This window comes from Bubalus kerabau, chromosome 16, assembly GCF_029407905.1.
Source record: "Bubalus kerabau isolate K-KA32 ecotype Philippines breed swamp buffalo chromosome 16, PCC_UOA_SB_1v2, whole genome shotgun sequence".
Classification (NCBI taxonomy): domain Eukaryota; kingdom Metazoa; phylum Chordata; class Mammalia; order Artiodactyla; family Bovidae; genus Bubalus; species Bubalus kerabau.
Window position 1 is genome coordinate 26,157,522 of NC_073639.1, and position 15,469 is coordinate 26,172,990.

The 15,469-nt window shown below is 35.6% G+C and overlaps 1 non-coding gene across 1 annotated transcript; it reads left to right on the forward strand.

Annotated features, from left to right (window-relative positions):
- The first annotated feature begins 11,541 nt into the window (after nt 1–11,541).
- TRNAS-GGA (transfer RNA serine (anticodon GGA)) lies at nt 11,542–11,613 on the forward strand. The gene has a single exon. It is a non-coding gene; the product is annotated as a tRNA-Ser (tRNA).
- Nucleotides 11,614–15,469: the final 3,856 nt, after the last annotated feature.

A 15,469-nucleotide genomic window follows, 5' to 3' on the forward strand; every position in this document is an offset into this window, starting at 1 on the left:
ATTTGAAGTGACAGATAGACAGGTGTTACAGCTTTGTGTTACAACTCACTTTTATTTGGCAAGCAAAGGAAAATACATCCTCAAGGTGTGAAGGCCGGCCAACCCAAAAGAAGAGAAGAGAAGAGAAGCCCGCACCACCTCTCAATTTGGCTCCTCTTTTTATATGTTTTTTCTCCTCCCCCTGAGCCTGCCCTATGTAAGTTGGGCCAGCCAGGAGAGCTGTTTGTTTGAGGTTCTCACTCTGGTCCTTGGACCTTCCTTTGTTCTATTTTTCCAGGCTTTTCCCTTTTTTGTCCTTTAGACACTGCCATTCTGGACTCCTTTTTCCTATTCTAACTACCTAACACTTTGATTGCCTGTTTTAATGAACAGAGGCAGGTATGATAGTTTCTAACTGGTCTTACTGCAAATCATTTCCACTCAGTGGATTAGGGAACTCTGTCAGTTTCTAGGTATATTTATTTTAACCATGCCTTATAAAACTGAGAAATAACCACAGGTTGCATTCAGGGGCTCAAGTAAGCTAGACCCAAATCAAACTTTTTGACCGCCTGACTGCTATAAGTCTCTACTCTAACTGGTAGACTACAGTGGCATTTGGGCTCTCAGTTTAGAACCAGCATCAGGTATCCACAAATATTCTGATTATTTTCCCTTTCCCAGCACACAACTCCCCTGGAAAATTATGTCAGATCTCTCAGGGAAAGGTTGAGAAAGGATTTATAAATTTTTGTCAGTTAGCAGGGTACTTCCTCAAGAGGACTAGGCTTCCTCTTCATTCAAGAATCTCTGTGCTGAGAATTGCCTTAAATCTGGGACTATTTTGAGAGACTGTGAATTGTGTTGCATTGATTTAGTTATACTTCTGTTCAACAGATCTAGAGCTTTTCCACTTATATAAATCAAGAAAAGCTCAGTAAGATGCCCATCTGTTTCAATTCTAGGGACATCATGATCTGTTGGCTAATACCCACTTCTGTAGGTCAAATTATTTATGGCTACTGCTTGCACATACTTACCATTAAAGAAATCACAATGACTTAATCTTAAACAATTAAGTACTGCTTCCTGGCCCTTGCTATCCTGGTGCTGATCTTGAATTAAATTCAAGAAGTAAGATAATTCAATGACAGAGTTTTTCACTATGATTTCTGGCCAACAGGCAAGAACTGATACAGAGTTTTAAGAATGTAGGGACTCACCTGACAAATATATTTACCCAAGTATTGATGAAGCAGTAGAGTCTGGATTTTTCCAAGACATAGTTTGGAGGTGTTATATGATAAATCTAACATTCAAAGTCTCTACTCCTCTGGATATTGTATACCAAGGAATTTCCAACACTTTAATTTCATTTAATACAGGTTTCCTTTGAGTCTAGGTTTCACTCAAAATTCCAGAGTCTTTAAGTCATTCCTATTCAACTAGCTAACACAGTAAACCTAAAATGCCTTGTCTCTCTGTCAATAACTGCAGCTTGATAGAACACTGTATTTCTTTCATCCTAACAAAACACTCTTAGGATCCATCCCAAATCATTTGTTCCACATTTCTGTTGCTGTCATTTAACATAATCTCGTTATTTTTGGAGTGTGTTGAGCACTTTCATGGGTCACACTTTACCTTTTCTTCTGGGACATGGTGGTATTTGATTCTGTTCTTTGTCTGGAGGCAGTAAGAAGCTATAGGAATGGATCCTGCAGATGATCAGAGGTCTCCTACAGACAATTGCCTCAGGGAAAGCAATTAAATATTTTTTTCAAACAAAGAGGAACTACATTCCTCAAAGAATCAAAAAGAATTTGGGTGTTCAGTGTCTCCAGCTTTAAGAGATTCTACCCATATGCCCCCATTCCGATTTTCAAGGTCTCATTATTTCTCAATAAATGTCCTATCTTTATAATAATAGACTCTATAAAGTTATGAATTTTATTTATGTTGTAATTCAGCCACTCACAGGATTAGATCCTGGGTTTGCGGAACTAGCAGCCTTGGAGCTACAGGAAATAATGGTTATTTAGCAGAATCATAGATGCTTTCTTGTTCTTTACTCAAGCCTTTAATCTTGAAGTTTGAAGCACTGAGCTTATAATTTTCTTTCTCTAAGTTCTTAAGGGCACTTAGAAACAATTAATTGTATTTCTTAAATTTTTAACTAAAATATTTTATGATAATGACTATTTGCTTATCCAGTCTTACTTTAAATAATTTAAATATTTAAATAAGTTGTGTGTAAATTAAAAGTTACATATCACTACTATTTCTTTCCTCTAACTGTATCTGTTGTATAATCACCTTGCTTCACAATTGGAACATTATTTGAGCACAATATCAACATATTTTAGATTTTTTTTATTTAAATTCAGGATGAATAAACAAATGGCAAAAGTTAATCTCCAATAGGGCTTCCCAGGTGCTGCTAGTGGTAAAGAACCCACTTGTCACTGCACGAGATGTAAGAGATGCAGGTTCTATCCCTGGGTTGGGAAGATCCCCTGGAGGAGGGCATGGCAACCCACTCCAGTATTCTTGCCTGGAGAATCCCAGGACAGAGGAGCCTGTCAGGCTACAGACCATAGGGTCACAAAGAGTCAGACATGACTGAAGCGACTTAGCATGCATGCATTCTCCAATTATTCTGTGCCAGGCAGAGAAAACCTCATTGTTAAGGAGGATATCCTTCCAAAATGGTAAAAAAATAAAATTGTGAGAGCTCAGTTCTGTTTTCCACATATTTTACATTTATATCTTTTGACTGATTAAGATTTCAAGGTTTGAAAATAAAATAAACTGCTCAAAAATTATGATTTGATATCTAAGCATGAAGGATTTGGCACTTGACAACCTAGCTCCACCTAATCAGTGGATTTGATAGAATTATAAACCCTGAACTATTTTTCCATGGTGATCATGATAATTAGAGAGCTTCCAAAACAAACAGCACAGTGAGAAGAATGTCACAATTATTTCTGGACAACATAATGAACTCAGGCAACTCATAAATACATAGATGGTAATGTGTGTGTGTGTGTGTGTGTGTATACCCAGTTGAGTCCACCTGTTTGAGACCCCATGGACTGTAGCCCACCAGGCTCCTTTGTTCATGGAGTTTAACAAGCAAGAACACTGAAGTGGATAGCCATTTCCTCCTCCAGGGCATCCTTCTGACCCAAGATTTGAACCTATGTCTCCTGCATTGGCAGGTGGATCCTTTACCACTGAACCACCTGGGAAACCACCTTCCTACTTCCACGGATGAAAAAACTCAGTTTTAGTTCCTTCTTCAGAGCATTGATTACTAGTCAAAAGTTATGATAACTTCATCAGAGTTGCTCCTCAGTGTTTCATACTCACAAACACATGGCTACAGAGTGGTCTGTGGTTTAACTGACATGAAAATAACCTATTCAATAATCTGAAATCAGGCACATTCTGGTTTATTTATTTGTTTATTTTTTATTTTTGGCTGCACTGCACAGCTTGTAGAATCTTAGTTCCCCAACCAGGGTTTGAACCCAGGCCCTTGTCAGTGGGCATAGACTCCTAACCACTGGACTGCCAAGGAGTTTCCCAAATTATTGTTTAGAAGGCACCAGCTGAAATACTTAAAGTGCTCTGAGTATATTTTCTTTAATAATATTTTTTACAATATATCCAATTGATCTTTGTATTACCTCATACCCCATTTGAGAATCTATATTGGAAGTTAAGCCTTGCTCAGTTTCTGCAGTTCAATTAATTAGTTATTAAAGTCAGTCACTGCTGCTTCCCACAATGTATCAACCACATTTTTGAAGACTGTCCAAACGGCTAAATGTGTAAATAAATTCTATTTTCAAGCACAGCACAAATAATTATATTAATGCTACTTTGTCGAATGTGTCCTTCCCAAACCAAAGAAAGTTTCAGCTTATTCTCATAGTCATTGCATTTCAGAACTTTAAAGACCATATTATCTACTGCTATTATAGGTCCAATTCTAGCCTTTTTTAGTTAAAATAATTTTGACAAAAGGAACTATAACAATTTTTAGTTACTTCTACAACCATACAAAAACTGTCAAGACACACATTGTTTTAATATTTAAGCTTTTCCTTCTGTTGTGTTAGTAATATAGCATGGTTTGCAGTTATTTTCAAAGAGCCCCTTGTTTGCTAGAATGAAAAGTGCAGCACACTTCCTAAGCTGCAACAATGTAAAAAGACTGCAAAAAGGAAACATTAAATACTAGAAAGTGAATGGTTTCTGTGATCTAGCTCTGCTATCTGCAAGCTGTGAATATAGATTGTGTTATTTAACTATATACCCAGTAGGCATCTAACCCTTTGCTGCCATGTTATTCAAAAAACTGCAGTTTAATGTGCAGAGATACAGCTGGAGGCATAAATTCATCTCTCTGTCATTTGAATTATGTTTACCTTCAAGCCTCAAAATCAAATAATCCAAGATGCCACTATTATTGATATTCCCTCTTTTAAAATATTTCTTTGGTTTTTATTTCAGATACATATTTCTAAATACTTTAAAAACAGTCACACTCGTAAAGTCCTCTGAGAATTTTCTCAATGTGTATAGCATCCAGTACTTGTCAGTTGAAACTAGGACAAAATTGCATTGATTCTTATTTGTTTCAAATTTTTATGCAAGCAGTTGGATGTTACAGAATACTTTACATACAAATGAGTCCACTCCTAATAGAAACCAGAAATTCTGTCAATCAAAGGGTGGGGTGAAAGGGAAAGCTTTCAAATGTGTTGGTTACCCTCCACTGAATTATATAATAAGTGGTTGCAGAATGTGAGAGTAAGTAATAACAGATTCTGAATGGAAGCCAGTGGTAGGTAACAGAGTTATTTGTGACATTATCAGTGAATGGCAGTCAACATATTGGATAATGTCATGAATAAAAAGTTGATGTACACTTTCTGTTATTCGTTTTCCAAGTCTCTCAAATAAGCTATATGCAGTCACATTAGAAAGTTACCTCATTGCATTGTTTAAAAAATAGTTTTTGAGAAAAAAATTTAAAGCAAGCTATTTCATTTTTCTTAAAACCACAACTAAATGTGAAGAAATATTTGAAATGAATTCAAATATTTTCTTACCTTACTAAATATATATCATTAATAGAAATATGAAACATGAACGGACAATAACCTTTTATTAAATGTAGTAGTGTAAAATAAAAAGAAAATGGTGAAATTCACTTTTAAAAATAAGAATTGATGTTAATATATACTTAAATTATAAGTTAATGTTATAAAATTATTTCACTTAAATAGTTGAACTACATTTGTCATTAACTGAAAATAAAATTGTGAAGATTTTCAATGAAAGTTATTATACAAATCAAAAGCACTAAAATATAATATTAGATAAATCAGTATATTATTTTAATTTTAACCTAGAAAGAGGCTTCTGTGAAGCACTGTGATTTAAAGGATAGCAGAGAAGATCCCAAAGACCTGCTCATAAGCTAAAAAAAGGAGTAATAAAACCAGGTGAGCAAGTTGTCACGTATAACAAAATGGGGAGATGTCAACTTAACATGTAATGGGGAGAAGCCTGCTGATAAAAGCAGTTTTAGTGCCATTCATTATGCGTTAACTTCCAATTGACACAGCCCTATTGTTTGCAGGATGAGTAAGAACTTGGTAAATAGAAAGTAAGTTTCCTATCTGAGATATTGTAGGAGATGAAACTGCATCTCTCCAATCCCTGCCAAGAAAACTGTTTATGGTAGTCTAGATTGGGTTCTTCATTATGTTACTCTACAAAGCCTCATCCATTTAATTGTTTACTGTTGGAACTACTGAGATATAGCAGTTAAAATTAAATTAAAATGTTTGAATAAGGTTTATATCATTGTCAAACAGGAGAATTAATACATCATTGAAAACATACTGCATTTCACTCTAATTGAATTAGAGTAGGACAAGATACCACCATTAACAGTAAATCATGAAATCTGAAAGCATTCTGATAAATAAAATCATAATAATATTCATGTTTATCCCCTAAATTCATCTATATAACCTCTTTTTTATTTCCTCAAAACACAGAATAGTAAAGTCTCTACTTAGCAAGATAAGAGGTTTACCAGGGATACAGAATTGCATAAAACCCTATCCCAGTTCTTAATACAGCAATGTGTAACACAAAAAGCAGATATACTCAAAAAGATAGAATTCTTTGTAATAACTTTTATAAGAGGATAGCATGGCTATAAATTAGATAAAAGGTGATGAACAAGAGGGAGTGATCAGTTCTGGGGCAGGTCTTGGGCAGTGATATTTGCAGAAAATGTTATTTAATGGAGACATTTAAGATAAGTTTTGTAGTATAAGTCTAAGCATAGTCAAGGGAGATTGACTACACTGCTTAGAAGCAGCAAAGAATCTGAATTTGGGACTCTATACTACTTGGCTGTCAAAAGCTATTTCAGAATTTTAAATAATTTGGTAGTTTTCATCAGTACTGAATGCTAATCTCAGTTTCTATATATTTTTACTTACACTGAATTCTGATGGCATAAGAACTTCATCATGTAAGAAAAGTCAAGTTATAAACCAAGAAATCCAAAGAAGATTTATAACAACTTTTGAATTGTTTTGCAATAAAATCTCATTCAATTAAGCTAAAAATAGTTGAAAATGGTTGTAGATGTATACAGTCATATATAAAGTTATTCATAACTGATTAAAATCAGAGCTATGTTGAAACAAGTCAAATAGTTCTGTCCAAAGTTGGTGGTAGGTAGTAAATGTTTGCATTAGTGATAGATGCAGAGCTAGAAAAAAGAAGTCCCTGCTGTCGTGGGACTTAGAGTTACATTGGAAAAATTACAGAAATAGTCTATTTTAATAGAAATTATTAAAATAATTTTATAAGTGCCACCTAGGATAACCACATGTTGTTTGGAGAGTGTATAATATAGAAGCCTAGCTGAATCTGGGGCGTTACAAATAGATACTTGGGCAAATCTTGATATTGACTTATAAAGAACAAGTGGGATAATAGAGTCCCATAATGGCCTGGTGTTTTTGTGAACGGCTTCACGTAGAAAAAAAGCCTAAGGCTATTTTATGAAGTAATTGGGTCTATTCTTTAAGAAGAAAATCCAAAAACTCAGCTAGAAATAATATTTACCCAACAAGACTCAAGAGTGCAAGAGTCATCCTAAATTACTTAAATATTACTTATTGTACCCAGTGTACTTAAAATTCCCTTACCAGAGCTCAAATACTGTGTAATTAGATAATGAACTTTGAACCATGCCTTTTTAGCACCAAGAGTGAAGTCCATTTTTACATAGATAAACTATATTCTATTTGACTTTGAATTATAAATGTACTAAAATAAAGTTTGTATTTAAAGTCAGATTTCACATAGTGATTTTTGTCATAAGTGAATATTGAAACTGATTTTTTATTAGATATTAAAATTTCAATTTTAAAATGGGGATACAGTTTATTTTATAGGTTGAATTTAATTGTAAAAATAAAGCAGTATTTTATGACTTTTCTTCCTTGTCATTTGTATTCATTTTTATGCTGCAGAATTGGTGATTTGTAATATATGTAGTTTTAGGAACCATAAATGCAAATTATACACTTAATTTCTTGAAACAAAGTATTTTGGGGATAAATTGAGTTTTGAGTATTTTTTAATTTCTGAGTTCTGTTTGTGCATTTGAATTTTGGCAATTAATCTTTTCTGAAATTATTACACAAAAGATTAAATATTCAATTCAGTTCAGTCGCTCAGTCCTGTGTGACTCTTTGTGACCCCATGGAATGCAGCTCGCTAGGCTTCCCTGTTCATCACCAAATCCCAGAGATTGCTCAAATTCATGTGCATTGAATCAATGATGCCATCCAACCGTCTCATCCTCTATTGTCCCCTTCTCCTCCTGCCTTCAATCTTACCCAGCATCAGGGTCTTTTCCAGTGAGTCAGTTCTTCACATCAGGTGGTCAGAGTATTGGAGATTCAGCATCAGTCCTTCCAATGAATATTCAGGACTGATGTCCTTTAGGATTGACTGGTTTTATCTCCTTGCAGTCCAAGTCTACTCTTGTAATCAAGAGTCTTCTCCAACACCACAGTTCAAAACCATCAATTCTTTGGCACTCATCTTTTAGTTTTCCAAATATCACATCTATACATGACTACTGGAAAAACCATAGCTTTGTCAACAAAGTAATGTCTCTGCTCTTTAATATGCTGTCTAGGTTGGTCATAAATTTTTTCCCAAGGATCAAGTGTCTTTTAATTTGATGGCTCCAGTCACCACTGCAGTGATTATGGAGCCCACAAAAATGAAGTCAGCCACTGTTTCCACTGTTTCCCCATCTATTTGCCATGAAGTGATGGGACTGTATGCCATGATCTTAGTTTTTTGAATGTTGAGTTTTAAGTCAACATTTTCACTGTCCTCTTTCACTTTTATCAAGAGGCTCTTTAGTTCCTCTTTGCTTTCTGCCTTAAGGGTAGTGCCATCTGCATATCGGAGGTTATTGATATTTTTCCCAGCAATCTTGATTCCAGCTTGTGCTTCATCCAGCCCAGCATTTCCTATGATGTACTCTGAATATAAATTAAATAAGCAGGGTGACAATATACAGCCTTGATGTACTCATTTCCCAATTTGAAGCCAGTCCTTTGTTCCATGTCTGGTTCTAACTTGCTTCTTGACCTGCATACAGATTACTCGGAGGCAGGTAAGGTGGTCTAGTATCCCCATTTCTTAAAGAATTTTCCATAATTTGCTGTGATCCATACAGTCAAAGAACTTAGCATAGTCAGTGAAGCTGAAGTTGATATTTTTCTGGAACTCTCTTGCTTTTTTATGATCCAATGGATGTTGGCAACTTGACATCTGGTTCCTGCCTGCCCTCTGTTGGATAAGAATAAGAGGCTTGTGGTAGTTTCCTGATGGGAGGGACTGGCTGTGGGGGATATCTGGGTCTTGCTCTAATGGGTGGGGCCATGCTCAGTAAATCTTTAATACAAAATTTTCTCCTGATAGGTGGGGCTGTATTCCCTCCCTGTAGTTTGGCCTGAGGCTAAACTATGGTAGGAGTAATTGTGACCTCCTTCAAAAGGACTTGTGCCAGTATGCCCTGGGGCTCCCAGGATTGCTGTATTCAGATCCCCTGACCCTGCACCAGGCCACTGTTGACCCATGCCTCTGGAGACCCTGGATACTCACAGGCAAGTCTGGCTCAATGTCTTGTGGATACACTGCTCCATTCTCTTGGGTGCTAATGTGCACAAGGTTTGTTTGTGCCCTCCAAGAGTCTGTTTCCCCAGTCCTGTGGAAGTACTGTAATCAAAGCCTCCTGGCCTTCAATCTTAGCACTTCTAAAATGTGTTGATTTCCTTTTCCATCATTAATTCTGTAAGATAAGCTTACCTCAGAAAGAATATAAGCTTAGCCAGGCACTTTCAAAGCTCTAGAAATCTGAATAATGCTTGGTATTTTTAATGTGGAGAAAAATACACTAGGCTACCCCAAATAAAGGCAAGATAGAGCATTAATATAGTCAGAAGCATCATTTATTCTTTGCAACACAGTTTATAGTATTCTATCTTTGCTTTAATAAAAAGTGTTCTTTAGACAGATTAGCAATCCAAAGCCCATTAAGGACAATTTTATTAGACTATCTTTTATTTTTTACTTTAGGTTAAATTTCCCCCTTGTATATTAAATGTTAAAATGGTCTGCCACTTTGCTATTCTAATTTAGCCCCAGGTCACCTAATAATGTTTAAAGAAAGAAAATTATGGCATAATTTACATTTCATACAATTATACCCCAGATATTTAAAAGTAAATAGCTTTTACTTTTAGACCTGAAAATTTTAAAGTCAAGTGCAGTGTAAATTGCAGGAAAGTGCAAAGGATAAGTCACTATTGATAGTAAAGTATGCATGGATAAGAAAACTCTTCTGTCATTTTAAATTTTTTCATCACCCAACACCACTTAATTATTGCTTGGTGTTATTTATGTAAAGTGAAATTTAACATGATATATAAAGGTTTTGTTAATACTTCTAACATTCAGTGCAAATCATAGAATAATAAAAGTATAAAACATAATTACCCTCATTACTAATTTAAAATAGTAAAATATTTTAATATATTCTGTGTTCAGTATCTATATCTCTACCTTTCAGTTTGTAATGGCCAAACATATAATAATTTCTGTGAAATGAAATGAGTTCTAAATTTGAGCATCAGTTGTAATATTGTATATATCTAATTTCTCTTGGATATTACTGGTCTGCATAACAAGTGAAGAAATCTGTGTTCCAAGGAAGTAAGTATATTTAACTAAATATATTTAAGTAACACAAATTCATTTGCCATGATTTCTCCTTTTTGTTTAACCCAGAGACAGTACTATTAACATATTAATCATCTACTGTTTATGAGTGTGATTAATAAATTTACCTGATAAGTGTAATTATATACTTAAATGTGTCCAGAGTGTATGTGTGCACATGTGTTTCTTTGTGTGTTTCTGAATGTCCAAAAGACTATTTAATAACTATCTCAAAATCAAATAAGCATCAATAGCCCTTTCTAGGGAATGTAAACTGCAACCTATGCTACAATAATCATATGTTCATTTTGAAAGTACTCTGTTCTATCTAGAACAATGATCTACTGCCAAATAGAGTTAAATACAGTGATTACATCATTTTTTAAAAATTTAACACTTTATCTTTAAAGCAGTTTTAGGTTCACAGCAAAGTTAAGTGGAAGTTACAGAGATTTCCCATATACTTTATGCCTCCACACATGCATTGTCTCCCCCATTACTGAAATTTACCCACCAAAACATCTATATTGGCTCATTATAATCACCCAAAGTCCATAGTTTATATTGAGGTTCACTCTTGGTGTTGCATATTCAGTAGATTTGGAAAAATATATAATGACATGTTCCCATCATTGTGGTATGATGCAGAATATTTTTGCTGAACTAAGAATTTTCTAAGCTCCACTTATTCATTTCCCCACTGCAAACCCTGGCAACCACTAATCTTTTGTTCTCACAGTTTTGATTTTTCTAGTATGCCACATAGTTGGAATCATAGTATATGTAGTCTTTTCAAATTGATATATTTAACTGGGAAATATACATTTAAGTGTCCACTGTGTCTTTTCACAAATTCATAACTTATTTCTCTTTAGTATTGAATAATAATCCATCATTAGAATGCTATTTATTCATTCACCTACTGAAGAATATCTTGGTTACTTTCAAATTTAGGCCATTATGAATAATGCTGCTATAAATATCCATGAGCAATTTTTTCGGTGGTTGTAAGTTTTGATTCATATGTGTATATCCTAAAGAGTGCAGTTACTGGATCGTATGGTAAGAGTATGTTTAGGCTTGTGATCAACTGCTAAACTGGGTTCCAAAATAGTTATGATACTTTTCATTCCCACCAGCAATGTATGAGAGTTCCTCTTGCTTCACATCCTCTCCAGCATTTGGTGTTATGAGTATTACAGATTTTGGGCTTCCCTGGTGGCTCAGAGGTTAAAGCGTCTGCCTGGAATGCAGGAGACCTGGGTTCGATCCCTGGGTTGGGAAGATCCCCTGGAGAAGGAAATGGCAACCCACTCCAGTACTCTTGCCTGGAGAATCCCATGGAGGGAGGAGTCAGGTAGGCTACAGTCCATGGGGTCACAAAGAGTCGGACACGACTGAGTGACTTCACTTCACTAATACATGTGTAGTGATATGCAAGTGTGACTTTAATTTGCAATTCTCTAATGAAATATGATATGGAGCATCATTTCATATGCTTATTTGTCATCTTAATGTCTTCTTTGGTGAGGTGTCTATTAAGATCTTTGGCCCATTTTTAATTAGGTTGTTTTCTTACCATTGAGTTTAAAGCATTTCTTGTACATTTTGGATAATGATCCTTTGTCAGATGTATCTTTTGGAGATATTTGCACCCAGATGTGGATTGCTTTCTAATTTTGTTGAGAGTATCTTTCATAACAAATATTTTTAATTTTAATGGAGTCTAGTTTATCAATTATTTCTTTCATGATGTTGCATCTCAAAAGTCATTGCCATACCCAAGGTCATCTATGCTTTCTTCTGGAAGTTTTATAGTTTTGTGTTTTACAATGAGGTCTATGATCCACTTCAAGTTAATGTTAGTGTAATGTCTGTGTGTAGACTTACTGTTTTGAATATGAAGGTTGTTCCAGCAGCATTGTGGAAAAGATTATCCTTATTCCATAGTACTGCTTTTTTCCTTTGTTGATTCTATTTATGTGAGTCAGTGTCTGGGTTCTGTATTCTATTCTATGGATCTATTTGTCTATTCTTTCAATTATACCACACTGTTTGGATTGCTATAGCCTTATCAGTTCACTTCAGTCGCTCAGTCATATCCAACTATTTGCAACCCAAGGGACTGCAGCACACTAGTCTTCCCTGTCCATCACCAACTCCCCAAGCTTGCTCAAACTCAAGCCCATTGAGTTGGTGATGCCATCCAACTATCTCATCCTCTGTTGTCCCCTTCTCTCATGCCTTCAATCTTTCGCAGCATCAAGGTCTTTTTCAATGAGTTGGTCCTTCGCATCGGGTGGCCACAGTACTGGAGTTTCAGCGTCAGCATCAGTCCTTCCAATGAATATTCAGGACTGATTTCCTTTAGGATGGACAGGTTGGATCTCCTTGCAGTCCAAAGGACTCTCAAGAGTCTTCTCCAACACCATAGTTCAAAAGCATCAATTCTTCAGCACTCAGCTTTCTTTATAGTCCAACTCTTACATCCATACATGACTACTGGAAAAACCATAGCTTTGACTAGATGAACCTTTGTTGGCAAAGTAATGTCTCTGCTTTTTAATAAGCTGTCTAGATTTGTCATAGCTTTTCTTCCAAGGAGCAAGAATCTTTTAATTCGATGGCTGCAGCCACCATCTGCAGTGATTTTGGATTTCAAAAAAATCGTCTCTCACTGTTTCCATTATTTATAGCCTTATAGTAAGTCTTAAAGTCTAGAGGTGTCGATCTTCAATTTTTTTCTTCTCCTTCAATATTGCATTAACTCTTTTAGCACTGGGTCTTTTGCTTCTCAATATATATTTTAAAATTAGTTTGTTGATACAAAACAACTTGCTGGAATTTTGATTGGGATTTCATTGGACAATTGATAGAGTTTGGAAGAAATGCAAGTTTAACAGCATTGAGTATTCCCATCAATAAACATGAACTGTCTCTCCATTTTATTTAGTTTTGATTTATTTTATCAAAGTTATATAGTTTATCTTATGTAGACACTGTACTTATTTTGTTAAGTTATACCTAAATATTTATTTGGTTGGATGCTAATGTAAATAGTTATGCAGCAGTGGTCACAGTACTGAAAAAGGTCAATTTTCATTCCAATTCCAAAAAAGGGCAATGCCAAAGAATATTCTAACTATGGTACTATTGCACTGATTCCACGTGCTAGCAAGGTTATCCTCAAAATTGTTCAAGTTAGCCTTCAGAGGTATGTGAATCCAGATTTCAGATGTACCAGTTGGGTTTAAAAAAGGCAGAAGAACCAGAGATCAAATTGCCAACATTCACTAGATGATGGAGAAAGCGAGGGAGTCCTAGAAAAATTTCTACTTTGAAAGCCATTGATTGTGTAGATCATAACAAGCTATTAAAAATTTTACAGAGAAGGGAAAACAAGATGGCCTTACCTATTTCATGAGAAACCTATATGTAAGTCAAGAAGCAACGGTTAGAACTAGGCATGGAACAATGGACTGGTTCAAAATTGGGAAAGGAGTACAAAAAGTGTATTATCACCCTACTTATTTAACTTCAGTGCAGAGTGCATCATGTGAAATGCTGTGCTAGATGACTCACAATCTGAGGTCAAGATTGGTGTGCACTGGGATGACCCAGAGGAATGGGATGGGAAGGGAGGTGGGAGGGAGGTTCAGGATAGGGAACACATGTAAACCCATGGCTGATTCATATCAATGTATGGCAAAAACCACTACAATATTGTAATTAGCCTCCAACTAAAATAAATAAATTTTAAAAAAATTAAAAAAAAAGATTGGTGGGAAAAATATCAACAATCTCAAATATGCAGATGATACCACTTTAATGGCAGAAAGTGAAGAGAAATGAAAGAGCCTGTTGATGAGGGTGAAAGAGGAGAGTGAAAGAGAAATCTTGAAACTCAACATTCAAAAAACTAAGATTATGGCATCTGGTCCCATCACTTTATGACAAATGGAAGGGGAAAAAATGGAAGCAGTGACAGATTTTCTTTTCTTGGACTCCAAAATCACTGTGGATGGTGACTGCAGCTTTGAAATTAAAAGGTGCTTGCTCCTTGGATGGAAAGCTGTAACAAACCTAGACAGAGTATTAAAAAGCAGAGACATTACCAACAAAGGTCCATCTAGTCAAAGCTATGGTTAGTCTAGTAGTCATGTATGAATGTGATAGAGTTGGACCATAAAGAAGGCAAGGCTGAGCACCAAATAACTGATACTTTTGAACTGTGGTATTGGAGAAGACTCTTGAGAATCCCTTGGACTGCAAGGAAATCAAACCAGTCCTAAAGGAAATAAACCCTGAATATTCATTGGAAGGACTGATGCTGAAACTGAAGCTCTAATACTTTGGCCACCTGATGCAGAGAGCTGACTTGGAAAAGACCCCGATGCTGGGAAAGATTGAAGATAAAAGAAGGGGCAGCAGAGGATGAAATGGTTAGATAGCATGATGGATTTAATGGGCATGAATTTGAACAAACTCTGGGAGATAGTGTAAGGCAGAGGAGCCTGGAGGACCCAAGTATATGACTCCATGGACTATAGCATACCAGCCTTCCCTGTCCATCACCAACTCCCAGAGCATCTAGGGTTCACTAAATTTACAGAGAACTTTAAACTTCCTTTAAAATACTTATTTTTAGCAAGATTTTACTTAAGCCAACTATAGAGCCAATTCAATGATACATTTCTTAGATGGTTTCACATATATCACTGTAAGTATTATATAGTCAGTGAAACAATTGAAATGAAAGAACTATTATAAGTAATAAAATGAAGTCCTAAAGTTAAAAAAGAATATTACAAACCAATCAAAATATAATGAAGTAAATAAACTGATCACATTTCAATGAATAACTTTCCATTTTTCTCACAATTCTCAAAAAATCCAACCAGTCCACTCTGAAGGAGATCAGCCCTGGGATTTCTTTGGAAGGAATGATGCTAAAGCTGAAACTCCAGTACTTTGGCCACCTTACGTGAAGAGTTGACTCACTGGAAAAGACTGATGCTGTGAGGGATTGGTGGCAGAAGGAGAAGGGGATGACAGAGGATGAGATGGCTGGATGGCATCACTGACTCGATGGACGTGAATTTGAGTGAACTCCGGGAGTTGGTGATGTACAGGGAGGCCT